Source organism: Cupressus sempervirens, chromosome 9 (genome assembly GCF_028749045.1).
Source record: "Cupressus sempervirens isolate cs-2001-9-10 chromosome 9, ASM2874904v1, whole genome shotgun sequence".
Taxonomy (NCBI): domain Eukaryota; kingdom Viridiplantae; phylum Streptophyta; class Pinopsida; order Cupressales; family Cupressaceae; genus Cupressus; species Cupressus sempervirens.
The window spans coordinates 74,646,045-74,660,112 of NC_143126.1; the positions used below are offsets into that span (position 1 = coordinate 74,646,045).

The 14,068-nt window shown below is 37.1% G+C and overlaps 1 pseudogene; it reads left to right on the top strand.

Moving 5' to 3' along the window:
- LOC149537680 (monooxygenase 2-like) overlaps positions 1-14,068 on the top strand; it is a 32,533-nt pseudogene that overhangs the window by 13,536 nt on the left and 4,929 nt on the right.

The window sequence follows — 14,068 nt, forward strand, 5'->3', positions numbered from 1 at the left end:
AAGTTATGCCTAAGCATAACTTAATTCAGGTGGAGTAAACTTTCTAGCCTATGAACCAAATGATAGAACTCACACATCCTATGAATTCATACACTCAGCTTTCAACTAATCTACAACAACTATTAACAGAGATGTAAATGGAATAATAAAAAAAGGTCTAATGAGTCCTCTGAATATTTCACAGCACATCCTACTGGGTTTATTCACAACCTCAAAACAAAGGAATGAAACATTTTTTTCCTTCCTACTGTAACTTTGTTTAAGAGAAATAACTAACTAATTAATGTAAGGAAACTCGGGTGCGAAAACAGCTTCCTACACTAATCTCATAAGGAAAGTATGATGCAAATCTTATTAAAATCTTTTACACTTATAGATTCAATATCATGTAAACAACAATATTGCAACCAACCATGCATACAGAAAATAGACAAAGAAAGAAACACATAACACAAAGATTTGCCGGTGGGGAAAAACCTTTTGGTAAAACAACCCCACGCCTTCAGAACTTGCACAATGTATTATCTTCAACAAAATGTTACAATACACTTGCAGTGCAAGCTCAACGGCAACAACAGAAGACTCGAATAGCAATTCACAGTACCAAAAATACATTCTCTCGCATCATCTGTCTTCGCAACCCTAAAAACACTTATAACATGCACTTCACTTTAAGGCTACTTCCAAAGGTAAACCATATTAGGGTTTTACCATTCTCTGAGAAAATATCTTAGTTGCCACATGTCTTCACCTATCATTGAATCTTCCTAACATAGCTCTTACGTGTCATAGGAATCAGTCATAACCATTTTAGCCATGATCTCCTTACACACAATTCAAGATGTCGACACATCAACATTGTTTGCAAGAAATACATTTTACAAAACAAATAATAAGAATAGAAATTATGCAAGGTTGAGACACCTTATTCCTAACATTCTCCCACTTGTCGAACACGTTGTAAGAGCAACAGGAACATAACAGGAACTAACCGCTATAGGCCAAAAGGCCCATAGACTCTGAACACCATCTGAACTTCCCAATGCCCACTGGTTTCGTTAATGCATCTGCAACATTCTTCACAGTATCTACCTTTTCCAAATTTACATTTTCATCTTCCACCATATCTCTCACAAAGTGATACTGCACATCAATGTGCTTTGTTTTGGCATGGAAAGTTGGATTCTTCGCAAGGCAAATAGCACTCTGATTGTCACACCAAATAGTAATCTATTCTGCATCAACACCAACATCATAACACAATCTCTTAAGCCAAATGGCTTCCTTACAAGCATGAGTAGCAGCCATGTACTCAGCTTCTGTAGTGGACAAAGCAACCATAGGTTGTCGCTTGCTCATCCAACTAATGGCACCACCAAACATAGTGAACACATAACCACTAGTGGATCTCTTGCGGTCAATATCACCTGCCCAATCCGAATCCACAAACCCATGAATACAAACTGAATGCGAAGATCCAGAAGAGTTACCATGATAACATATGGAGTAATCTGATGTACCCCTCAAATATCTGAATGCTCACTTAACTACATCCCAATGTATCCATCTAGGATTAGCCATAAATCGACTTAGGACTCCCACTACTTGGGCAATGTCTGGTCTAGTATAGACCATAGCATACATAAGACTGCCAACTGCACTAGCCTAAGGTACTCTACTCATGTCCTCCACCTTACTAGGAGATTTTGGACAATCATCTACAGATAACTTTGTTCCCATAGGAATAGGAACACATAGTGGTCTACAATTTGCCATGCTGAACCTGTCCAACACAAACTTCACATACTTACTCTGACTCAACCAAAGTTTTCTGTTAGACTTGTCTCTACTAATTTCCATACCCAAGATGTACCTAGCTGCCCCAAGATCTTTCATCTCAAACTGTGCTGACAACTAAGATTTAAAATCAGAAATCATACCCTTACCCTTCCCAAACAACAACATATCATCAACATATAATGCAACAATAAGAAGGTGATAATTTTCAACTCTGAAATAAACACAATGATCTGATTTCGATCTTACAAATCCAATTGACAACACAAAGGCATCAAACTTAAGGTACCACATCCTATAAGATTGTTTCAAACCATATAGAGATTTCTTTAATCTACAAATTAAGGATTCTTTACCTTTAACAATGTAGTGCTCAGGCTGTGACATATAAATCTCTTCCTTCAAATCACCATAAAGGAAAGCTATCTTCACATCCATTGTTTCTATCCATAAATCATATGATGCAGCAAGAGATAACAAAAATCTAATGGATGTCAACTTTGCAACATGAGAGAATATTTCACCATAATCTATTTCCTCTACCTGTGAATACCCCTTTGCAACCAATCTAGCTTTGTACCTTTCAACACTGCCATCTGCACATAATTTCTTCTTAACCACCCATTCACAGTCAACATATTTTCTCCCTTTAGGAAAAGGTACAAGGTCCCATATTTTATTTTTCTCTAATGAAGCCATCTCATCATCCATAGCCTCAATCCAGGAACCTGCATCTTCCATGACCAAAACCTCTTTCACAGATCTAGGCTCATTAGTGTTAGTAATCAAAGAAAAAGCACAACTGGAATGTAACATAGAATAACCAAACCTTTCTGGTTGCTTTCTTTCTCTCGTGGTTCTCCTCAAGGGCTGAGATTGAGGTTGTTCTTCCTCTTCTTCTAAACTGTCAGTGCTGCTAGAGGTCTCCTCATCATTAGACCCAACATGGTCTCTCTGTTCAGTCTTCTCAGGGGTAGGAGGCAACTGAACAACATATTTTTCCTTTTCTTTTTCATCTAGTTGTAGCATAATAGGAGAAGATATTAGCTCTCTAAAAATAACATTTCTACTAACAACACCTTACTAGTCACAAGATCCCAAAGCTTGTATCCTTTCACACCAGCACTGTACCCTATGAAAATACATTTAACAACTTGGTTTTCCAACTTAGATCTTTTCTTCTTTGGAACATGTGCATAAGCTTTACAACCAAAAACACGAAGATGTCTAATTGAAGCCTTCTTACCAGACCACACCTCCATGGGTGTCTTACCAACAAAGGCTAATGTAGGAGATTTGTTAACCAGATAGCAAGCAGTGGCCACAGCTTCGGCCCAAAACCTTTGTTCTAAACCAACTCCACTAAGCATACTCCTAGCCTTCTCCATCAGTGTCATGTTCATTCTCTTTGCAACTCCATTTTGTTCTGGGGTATAAGGAGTTGTCTTATGCCTCTCGATACCTTTTTCTTTACAGAACTGTTCAAATTTTGCTGAGTAAAACTCACCACCATTGTCAATTCTCACACACTTAATCTTCTTACTAGTCTAATTCTCTACAAGGGCTTTAAATTCCTTGAATCAACTAAAGACTTGTGTCTTACTTTTAAGGAAATAAATCCATTTCCTTCGACTGTAATCATCTATGAAAGATACAAAAAATATAGATTTGGAGATTGAAGGAACTTTTACAGGACCAAATACATCAGAATGAATAAGATCAAAAACATCAGAAGATTTGTGAGAACTAGAGTAAAACTGAACATGATTTTGTTTACCATAGACACAGTGTTCACAAAAATCGAACTCGAGATTGCAATCATTTAACCCCTCAACAAGATTTTTATTTTTTAGGGTTCTGAGACCCTTTTCACCAATGTGACCAAATCTCAAATGCCATAACATTGTCTTTTCTATAGGAAGCTTACCTTCCAAAGTGTTTGCATTGCCATCAGAACCAATAACCATAGTATTCTTGACTGCTCGTTCAAATGGTGAGGATGAAGAACTATTACATAGAGGAATACATGCATCTAACTGAAATAAGGTACCTCTCCTAGTACCCCTTGCAAGCACTATCGATCCTCTCATCATCTTGCATCCTTCTTTCAAAAAAAGAACTTGCACACCTACATCATTTAGCATACTTGCAGATAATAGGTTTCGTGCCAAACTTGGAATGTGCATTACTCCATTGATTCACTTTACTCGTCCATCAGGAAATTCGATAGTGACCCTTCCGCGTCCAACTATCTTTAGGTGAGAATCATCACCCAAGTACACCTTTCCACCATCAAACTCTTCATATCTTGAGAACCAGTTTTGATGAGAGATCATGTGAAAAGATGCACCCGAGTCAACCAAATACACATCATCAGAGGCATGGGCTGCTAAAGCTATGATGAATGCATCACCATCTTCTTGAGATTTTTCAGAACTAGAATCGAAGGCTTTCTTCTTCTTCTTAGGCTTTTTACAGTCTTTATGGAAGTGCCCAGTCTTATTACAGTTCCAACATTTTTCCCTGGACTTATTGGAAGTCTTTGACTTCCCACAAGATTTGGATCTACCCTTATTGTCAGACTTATTGTCATTTTTCTTCCCTCTTTCCATGGATCTCCCACGAACAACAAGGGTTTCTTTTTCTGAAACAGAAGCCTTTCTCTGCATCTCCTTTGATAGCAGCGAAGACACCACATCATCCATTTTGAAGGTGACTAATGTGCTTCTGAGAGCCATCACAAGATGGTCTCATGAATCCGGTAAAGAACACAAAAGTGTGTAGCAACGATCCTCCTCCTCTAACTTGACACTAGCTGATGTCAACTGTGTAGCCAGCAGATTAAATGCATTTAAATGATCTGTTAAGGATCCACCTTCCTCCATTCATAGAGAATACAACTTCTTCCTCAGGAACAACTTGTTCACCAAAGATTTGGCCTGATACACGGCCCCAAGTCTCTCCCACAAACTATATACAGTTTTCTCATCTAGAACATTCAGAAGGATTGCATCAATTAAATGAAGTCTTATGAGACCCTTAGCTTTATGGTCTTGATATCCCAATCTTCTTGAGCTACAGCTACTGGTCTTGTAGCACTTGTAGTCACTTCCCATAGGTCATGATTTTCCAACATGTCTTCCATCTTGAGTTTCCACAACTCAAAATTAGTGCCATTAAATTTTTCCACCTCCATTCTTACTTATGATGAACTCGCCATCTCAATCTGCAAATAAGATTCAGGATACTCTGCACAAGACTCCCACTTGACTTGAGATTAGCTCAAAAAACCCTACCCAACAACTAGGATCAAAAGTTGATCAAGCTCTGATACCACTTGTATGGAAACTCAGGTGCGAAAACAACTTCCTACACTAATCTCATAAGGAAAGTATGATGCAAATCCTATTAAAATTTTCTACACTTACAGATTCAATATCATGTAAACAACAATATTGCAGCCAACCATGCATACAAAAATAGACAAAAAAAGAAACACATAACACAAAGATTTGTCGGAGGGGAAAAACCTTTCGGTAAAACAACCCAACCCCTTCCGAACCTACACAATGTATTATCTTCAACAAAATGTTACAATACACTTGTAGTGCAAGCTCAAGAGTGACAACAGAAGACTCCAATAGCAACTCACAGTACCAACAATACACTCTCTCACATCATCTGTCTTCACAACCCTAAAAACACTTATAACATGCACTTCACTTTAGGGCTACTCCCAAAGGTAAACCGTATTAGGGTTTTACCATTCTCTGAGAAAATATCTTAGTTGCCACATGTACTCAAATATCTTAGTTTCCATATGTCTTCACCTATCATTGAATCTTCCTAACATAGCTCTTACATGTCATAGGAATCCATCATAACCATTTTAGCCATGATCTCCTTAGACACAATTCAAGATGTCGACACATCAACATTATTTGCAAGAAATACATTTTACAAAAAAAATAATAAGAATAGGAATTATACAAGGTTGAGACACCTTATTCCTAACAATTAACAACTATCAACTTACTAGAACATGAAATAATTGACATAAAATACTCTTCAATTGACTCTGCAACATGAAGTATCCTACACCAAAATTTTCTGACCTTTTATTAATCATTCAACTTCATACATATAGAGTTGAGAGATGATCATTACAATAGGAATTTTAATTAGTTAATCTTCTGAAGATGAAAATTGGCAAGATGCCAGTTTTTCGTATTACAAAATTTACATCAAAAAACAAAAAGGGAGTGTCAACTGAATCACATGGACTTCTTTCCCTTTTCTGTTTTCACTCTATATGCCTTAGCAACAACTATAATTGGAATCATTTTTTCATGACTAGGCACATGTACATTAGTGAATCTTAAGAGCCACTTTGAATGCTCTTGAGCCAGCTCCTTGACTACATTTAGTTGATTTGTTAGTTCTTCAGTAGCCACATGTACGTATCCACCAAGCGTTTGCAACTCTACCACTCTTTTTTGATTACTTGAAGTCATTCCAAATAGATTACTCAAGTATATGGAGAAGTTTTTTTTCATTACTTCTACCCCAGTGAGAGCTTTCCCTTGCCCATTAGTTTGTGGATTAGTGTGTAATCCTCGCATGACTTTGAATGCTCTATATTGGGTCTCCCTCACTTTTTCTCTTGTTTCTTTAAGTCCCTCTTTAGCCTCTTGAATCATCTTCAGCTTAAATTGCACACTTTGAAGCCATTCAAATAGAGGCTTAGTCCATTTCTTCAAAATAGTTGCTTCAACTACCTCTTTTACCTTCATTTGGATGATCATTTTCAGGAGAGAACTACATTCATCACATCTTGCCTTCTCTGATGCCAAAGTGTTATGATTAGATATGATATTATCCTTCTCAGTTTCCAATTGAAGGATAAAATTTCCAATTTGATTGATTAGAGCAATTCCATTTGCATTGAGTTTCTCAATCCATTATCTTCCAATCTGACCAAAATGCCTATCATTCTAAAGCCGTGAGATGAAAGCTTGCACTTCTTCTGCTGTGGGGTTCTCAGTAGTAGGCACACCAGTAATGGTTGCCAATGGAACAACTAACTACCTAATAAATCTTTTCAATTATTCAAGCTCGGCCTTCATCTTGATTTTTGACAATTTGAGGCTCTCCAATTGTTCTTCTATCACCTCATTACTCGATCTCCATAGGCCCACCTTTGTATCATGTCTAGCCTTTGCAATATCAATTGAATGTAGCGTGAAATCATCGGGTGTCATGTCCTCAATTCTCCCTGCTTTGTTTGGCTTTGCTACCTCCATTGTTAAGTGTCCTATTTTTGGATCTTGCCCAAGTATTGATAAAGTCTTTTGCTTCTTAACTTTCACTATTGTAGACCCAGAGTGAACTGCTTGAGAAACAGTATCCTTTGTAGGGATCCTCTCGTCTTTCCTCTTTCTCTTCCTTTCTAAGGTGTTCTTAGCTAGGATTCTGTACTAATCACTTTAGAAGTAGCCTCAAGTGACTCTATACTGAACATTTTCTTCTTCATCGGAGTCACTGCCATTGTAGTTGTAGAAAAAGGATTCTTAGGATCTTGAAATAGAAGCCTAGATGAACTCAAGGCTTTGTCTTCCTCTTGAGTTTTCCTTGTAGCTTCATTAGATTCAGTGGGCTCACTACTAGTACTCTATTCATCCCCAATCTCTACTATCTGAATGGGGGAACTAGTTGGCTTCAAAAGGGGGTGCTTGCAGATGGACCAGGGCTATGATGAGGAAATGGAGTTGGAGTAATGTGAGGAGATGAGACTAGATCAGTAACATGAGGAGGTGAGACTAGAGTAGTAACACCATATTTTGGCTCTTCAGTCGTCTTTTCTTTGGTGCTAGCTTAGGCTCCAATAACTGGTAGAGGACCGCCTTGTCAAGTTGGAGCTATTGAAATGTTTTTTTTCAAGGGTTGGTCACTTCCTCCTGTAGATTAAGAAGGTCCTTGAGTAGCCGTAGTTGTAACACTAGGTGTGGCACTTTGAGAAGAAGTGGGAGTAGAAGCAACTAGAGAAGCTTGATTAGTCTTGCTCCTACTCTGGCCCTTTTTTGTTGTCCACTCAACCCATTTTCCAGTTCTTTTGACAATTCAGCCCATCATAACATCAAGGTCTTCTTCCATATCAACATATGGCTCAACAATGATTGGAGTATTTCTCAATTTGGTCAATTATATATTACTATACATATTTTTCCCATCATCTTCTAGCCCTTCCACATCTAAGTTAATGCCATATGTCTTTATTTGATCTACTATCAATCTAGAAAAAGCTTGATCTTGGCTTTCCAACTCATCTTTACAATCTGCCCAATAATCTTCCACAGTAGTAACATGCTTGATCACGCTTCCAATTTGAAGCACATCTCTGGCATACCCATTCGGGTCAAACATAGGCCTCACCACTTCATATTCTTCTAATTTGAACTTGTTCTTGAATGCCTTGAGCATGTTTTTGGCATCTGATCGAGACTCACAACTGTAGGCCCCAACTTTTATGGGAAATTTGTATCCCTTTTTCCTCAAACTAGTGCTTAGCACATTCACCTAGATTGCTTGTCTCATGATCTTAATGAGCATGATCATGTCATTCAGATATCTAGGCAGCTTCAGGGGAAATCCATCAAAAATTGCAAGATGTAAATATGAAAATGATGAGAATTGGATGAAATAACTACCAAACTGATTGATGGCCACCATTGCTTCTGGGTTGAATCTCCTCTTTGGACACCCTTGGAGTTCCCTACAAAGCCTCATTGTAAATGCATCATTAACTCTAATATACTATGCATAACTATTGTGTAATTGCAAGAATGGGTAAAACTCATAACTCTTTACATAATCTAGAAAATTCTCTATTCTAGGAAGGCCTGACCATAATTGTAGGGAAGCCAACATATATATCAAGAAAGAAGACATATAAAATGAATTCTAGAACTTAGCTACACTGAGAGCCCTAGACAGATGTTCACTTACCTCATATGCCCAGTCAACATATTGTGTATCTGAGCAAAATAACTTGTACCAAAAAGAAATATTTTTCTACAAAATTAAGGGCTTCGACCTCACCTTTCAATTGATGCAAAAGAACTAGAATGTCCACAATCTTACACTTGAGATCAATGCCAAAAAGGGTTTTAGGAACTTTACTTTTAGCTCGCCTTGGCTTTCAGAACCAAGAACTCATGATCTCTTTTCGCCACACCATCTTCTTTAGAGAGAATTCTGACATAACTCCTCCAATTGTTAATTTAGAGAACTCCTCTCTTTCTGGAATCCATAGACAATTGACTACTACTTGCCTATCAATTGAGATTAACACCATTTAATCAGATAGTAAGACATTCTTCATATCTAAGTTATAGTGATTGATACATTCAATAATTAGCTTTGGGGCTTATACTGCTACAGGAAATCCTACTACTTCTACCAGCCCACTTCCTTAGAGTTTCTCCATTATGGGATGGATTGGTTCCTTCCTCAACCTTCTTTGGAAATCTTGCATGTCAAAGAAGCATAGTGAAGTGTCTATGATATTCTACCATGTAGACTTGATTCCATCCAATCCATCAAATACAACAAATCTTGTTGCCATCTCAACTGAGGTAGAGATAAATTGAAAATCTTAAAATTCAAAATAGGATAGAGAGTAGAACTTTGTAACTGTGGGAATTTTGGAATCAATAGTCAACTCAATAGCATAACAGTTCAAATAAGTAAGCAGTAGTTTGAAAATCTGTTATGTTCATCTCTATATAGAAACACCAATCCACCCATCAATCATTAAGATCTACACCACACAAAAAAAATTAAATGATAAATCTATTAGATTAGTAAATGCGGAGATTACAACAAATTCTTTCTTGTCTTTTCACTATTTTCATTGGCCCAATGATTACTTTCCTTTATTATAGTATTACTTTCCCATTTTTTACCAAGCTGCAGAGAATTAAGAATGAAGTACTCTGTTAGTAAAAATCCACTTAGCCAGATTTTGAATAGAATACCTTCCTCAATGTGATCAACATGCTTCCCTTATCTTTTTTAGCCTCCTATAATCAATTTTTCAAATAACCATGCTTGCAAGAGTGATTTTCCATTCGATGCAAAAAATTGCCTTCAAGGGTAGAAACCCCGCAGAGGAGAAGATGATTTCCACTTTTCCACTTTTTCCCTCATTCTACCTTTTTTTCCCTAACCACTTTACTTTAAGCCTTCAAAAAATATAAAACTAGCTTTGCAAGTGAGAGATGGGACCCACTGACTCACTTTATTCTTTCACAGATGCTCTTTTGGAAAACTAACTTCTTGGTTTGAAAATTGCCAAGGAGAAGTTGTTTCTGAGTTTTCTACTGATGCCCTTTTTTATCATCTTAGTGAGTTTTCAAGGGTTCCCATAGTGAAAACATGGTAATACTTGAATGATCTATCCATAACATGATTTTCTTCTCTTCATTTAAGCTCGCAAATTGCATTTGTGAATCTCGACAAAGTTTCACCTTTGGGGTGCGAAAACCCACCAAGGAGAAGATGAAACTAGATTTTTCGCTAGTTCAACTTTCTATATGTTTGGAACAAAATGAGCTACAAGTAAGTTCATCTAAAGTAACATAATTTAAGAATCTCCATCGAGCAAGGTCCTAAACTACCCCAAAGACTCATGATGATAAATAAAACCCACCTGACCATACAATGTGAGAGAAGGGAAAAGATGAAAACTCAATGGAGATACTTATCACTTGAGGAAGAAAGGACCAACTAATTCGACCAAATTAAAAACAATGCAAGTTATTTTCCATTTTGCAAAATTTGTATATGATGAAAAGTAGGGCAACAGTTATATCGAAGTATGGGTTACAGATTGTGATATGATGCAATGGAGTTTACTCAGTGGTCTCAAGATATATGGGCTTCCAACTGACCAAATCATCCGGTTTTGTTTCCATTAGGGGCATGTTCATATCTACAGAAAGCCACCATTTTGAGAAGCTCATGGTACAACATTGGGGTGATGGAGGTAGGACAGGGTTTCTTCCTTGTGACGACAAAAAAAATTATTGGTTTGTAACCAAGAGATTTCATCCACAAGGTACTGTTGGGTTTTGTTAAGGTTTGAATTTTATTGGCAAAGTTTAATTTCTAGCATGCTTTGAAAGATGAACATTAAATTGAATCTATACCAATAACATGTTTAAATACTTCAGTCAGAAACTATTTTCACTCTTTGTTCCCATTAATCATGAAAAGCTTGCAATATGACCTTTAATTTGATCTTTTAGATGAAGAGATATGCGGGGATGCTAAGAGGGTTTAGAATTCAACTCTGGAGATGGTTAAGGATTTCTCTTAGCCCATAGCAGAGCTAATAAAGTTGGGCCATAAAGATGATCCTAGCATAGACCATTAGTTTAGCAAATCTAAAGTTGAGGTGGGTGTGGCCATGGGAGTGGGGAAAGGGAATGGAAAAGGGGAGAGGAAACATAGCCCTTGTTGGAGATGCATTGCACCCAATGAAACTTGATCTTGGCGAAGGAGCATGTATGGCTCTAGAGGATGCTTGACACAGGCAAGAGGACAAATAATTAGGGCCAAAGGCTCACCCAACTATCCAAACCACCCTGCAAGAGTTAACACAATGGAAACGAACATAAAGAACAACAAACAAAGGAGAGAGAAGATCAAATACTTCTATTGATTCATCAAAATATCTTCATACATGCCTAGTTGTGAGGCCTTTTGGGTTACAACCAATTACAATACATTTAGTTACAAAGATCCAACAAAAAATTTGCACTTTTAGTTCTGTTGCCTCATCTGCTCTCTCTGAAACTTGCTTAATTCTAAGCCTAAACATTCTATTTATACTTGCCAAAATAGCTTACAGATCATTCTATAATCATTACATAAGAGGAGGGCCGACCCAACAAGGGTTTGGACTCATCCCAAGAAAAGATCTTAACATAAATGTCACAAATGAAATAAATCCCACAAGTCAGCTCACAAAATCATGTCCAAATACTGACACTCGACATACACTGGGTAACTCGGCACATGAAGAAAAACTCAACATACACTGAGTAACTCAGCACATGAAAAAACACTCGACATATAGTGAGTAACTTGGTGCATGAAGAAACACTTGGCATACATTGAATAACTCGGCCCATGAAGAAACACTCAACATGCACTGAGTAACTCGACACATGAAGAAACACTCGGCATACACTGAGTAAATTGGCACATGAAGAATCACTCAGCATACACTGGGTAACTCAGTACATGAAGGAATGCTACAGTAACTCAACACATGAAGGAAAATAGGGTTACTAGGCACATAAAGAAAACAGGGTTACTAGGCACATGAAGTAAATAGGGTTACTAGGCACATGAAGAAAATAGGATTGCTAGGAACATTTCTTAGGATAATTATCTGGTATAACAACTTCATCCTCTGACTCTTAATACTTATACAAATCAGCAATATTAAATATAGGATATATATCCATGTCATCAGGTAACTCAACTTCATAAGCATTACCACTTTCAAACTTCTTCAAGATCTTACAAGGTCCAAATTTCTTCATCTTCAGCTTGCTATATGTTCCAATTGAGAATTTTCCTTTCTTTAGATGAACCATCACCTCATCACCAACTTGAAAATCATGGTGTCTTCTAGACTTATCAACATTCTCCTTATACTTCTGATTGCTTTGTTCCAACCTCAACTTCACTTTCTTATGCAAGGACTCACTTTGTGACTTATTACATAAGAGGAGGGCTGACCCAACAAGGGTCTGGACTCATCCCAAGAAAATATCTTAACATAAATGTCACAAATGAAATAAATCCCACAAGTCAGCTCACAAAATCATGTCCAAATACTGACACTCGACATACACTGGGTAACTCGGCACATGAAGAAAAACTCAACATACACTGAGTAACTCAGCACATGAAGAAACACTCGACATATAGTGAGTAACTTGGTGCATGAAGAAACACTTGGCATACATTGAATAACTTGGACCATGAAGAAACACTCAACATGCACTAAGTAACTCGACACATGAAGAAACACTCGGCATACACTGAGTAACTTGGCACATGAAGAATCACTCAGCATACACTGGGTAACTCAGCACATGAAGGAATGCTACAGTAACTCAACACATGAAGAAAAATAGGATTATTAGGCACATAAAGAAAACAGGGTTACTAGGCACATGAAGAAAATAGGGTTACTAGGCACATGAAGAAAATAGGATTGCTAGGAACATTTCTTAGGATAATTATCTGGTATAAAAACTTCATCCTCTGACTCTTAATACTTATACAAATCAGCAATATTAAATATAGGATATATATCCATGTCATCAAGTAACTCAACTTCATAAGCATTACCACTTTCAAACTTCTTGAAGATCTTACAAGGTCCAAATTTCTTCATCTTCAGCTTGCTATATGTTCCAATTGAGAATTTTCCTTTCTTTAGATGAACCATCACCTCATCACCAACTTGAAAATCATGGTGTCTTCTAGACTTATCAACATTCTCCTTATACTTTTGATTGCTTTGTTCCAACCTCAACTTCACTTTCTTATGCAAGGACTCCATAAAATCAACAAATTTTTCTCCTGCAATGCTTTTTTTTTCTTCACCAGCAACATCTCTCAAATCTAATATACCTCTAGGATGCATTTTGGTAACAATCTCAAAAGGTGTCTTCCTTGTACTCCTATTCACAGAATTGTTATATGCAAATTCAGCTTCTGCCAATACCATCTCTCAATTACTTGGCTTATTCCCACCTAAACATCTCAACAAATTTGCCAAACTTCTATTCACAACCTCTGTCTACCCATCTCTTTGTGGATGGAATGTAGAACTAAACTTCAACTCAGTACCCATCTTTTTCTACAAAGTCTTCCAAAAATAACCAACAAATTTACTATCTTTGTCTGAAATAATGCTTCTTGGTAATCCATGCAATCTCACAATCTCTTTAAAAAAAAGTTTAGCAACATGCTTAGCATCTGATGTCTTTTTACACAGTATAAAATGAGCCACTTTAGAAAATCTGTCCACTACAACAAATATGGAATCATACCCTTTCACTATTTTAGGAAATCCAAGAACAAAATCCATACTAATGTCAATCCAAGGTTTCTTAGGAATAGTAATAGGTGTATACAAACTAGTATTTTGACTCACTCCCTTTGCAACTTCACAAACTCCACAACT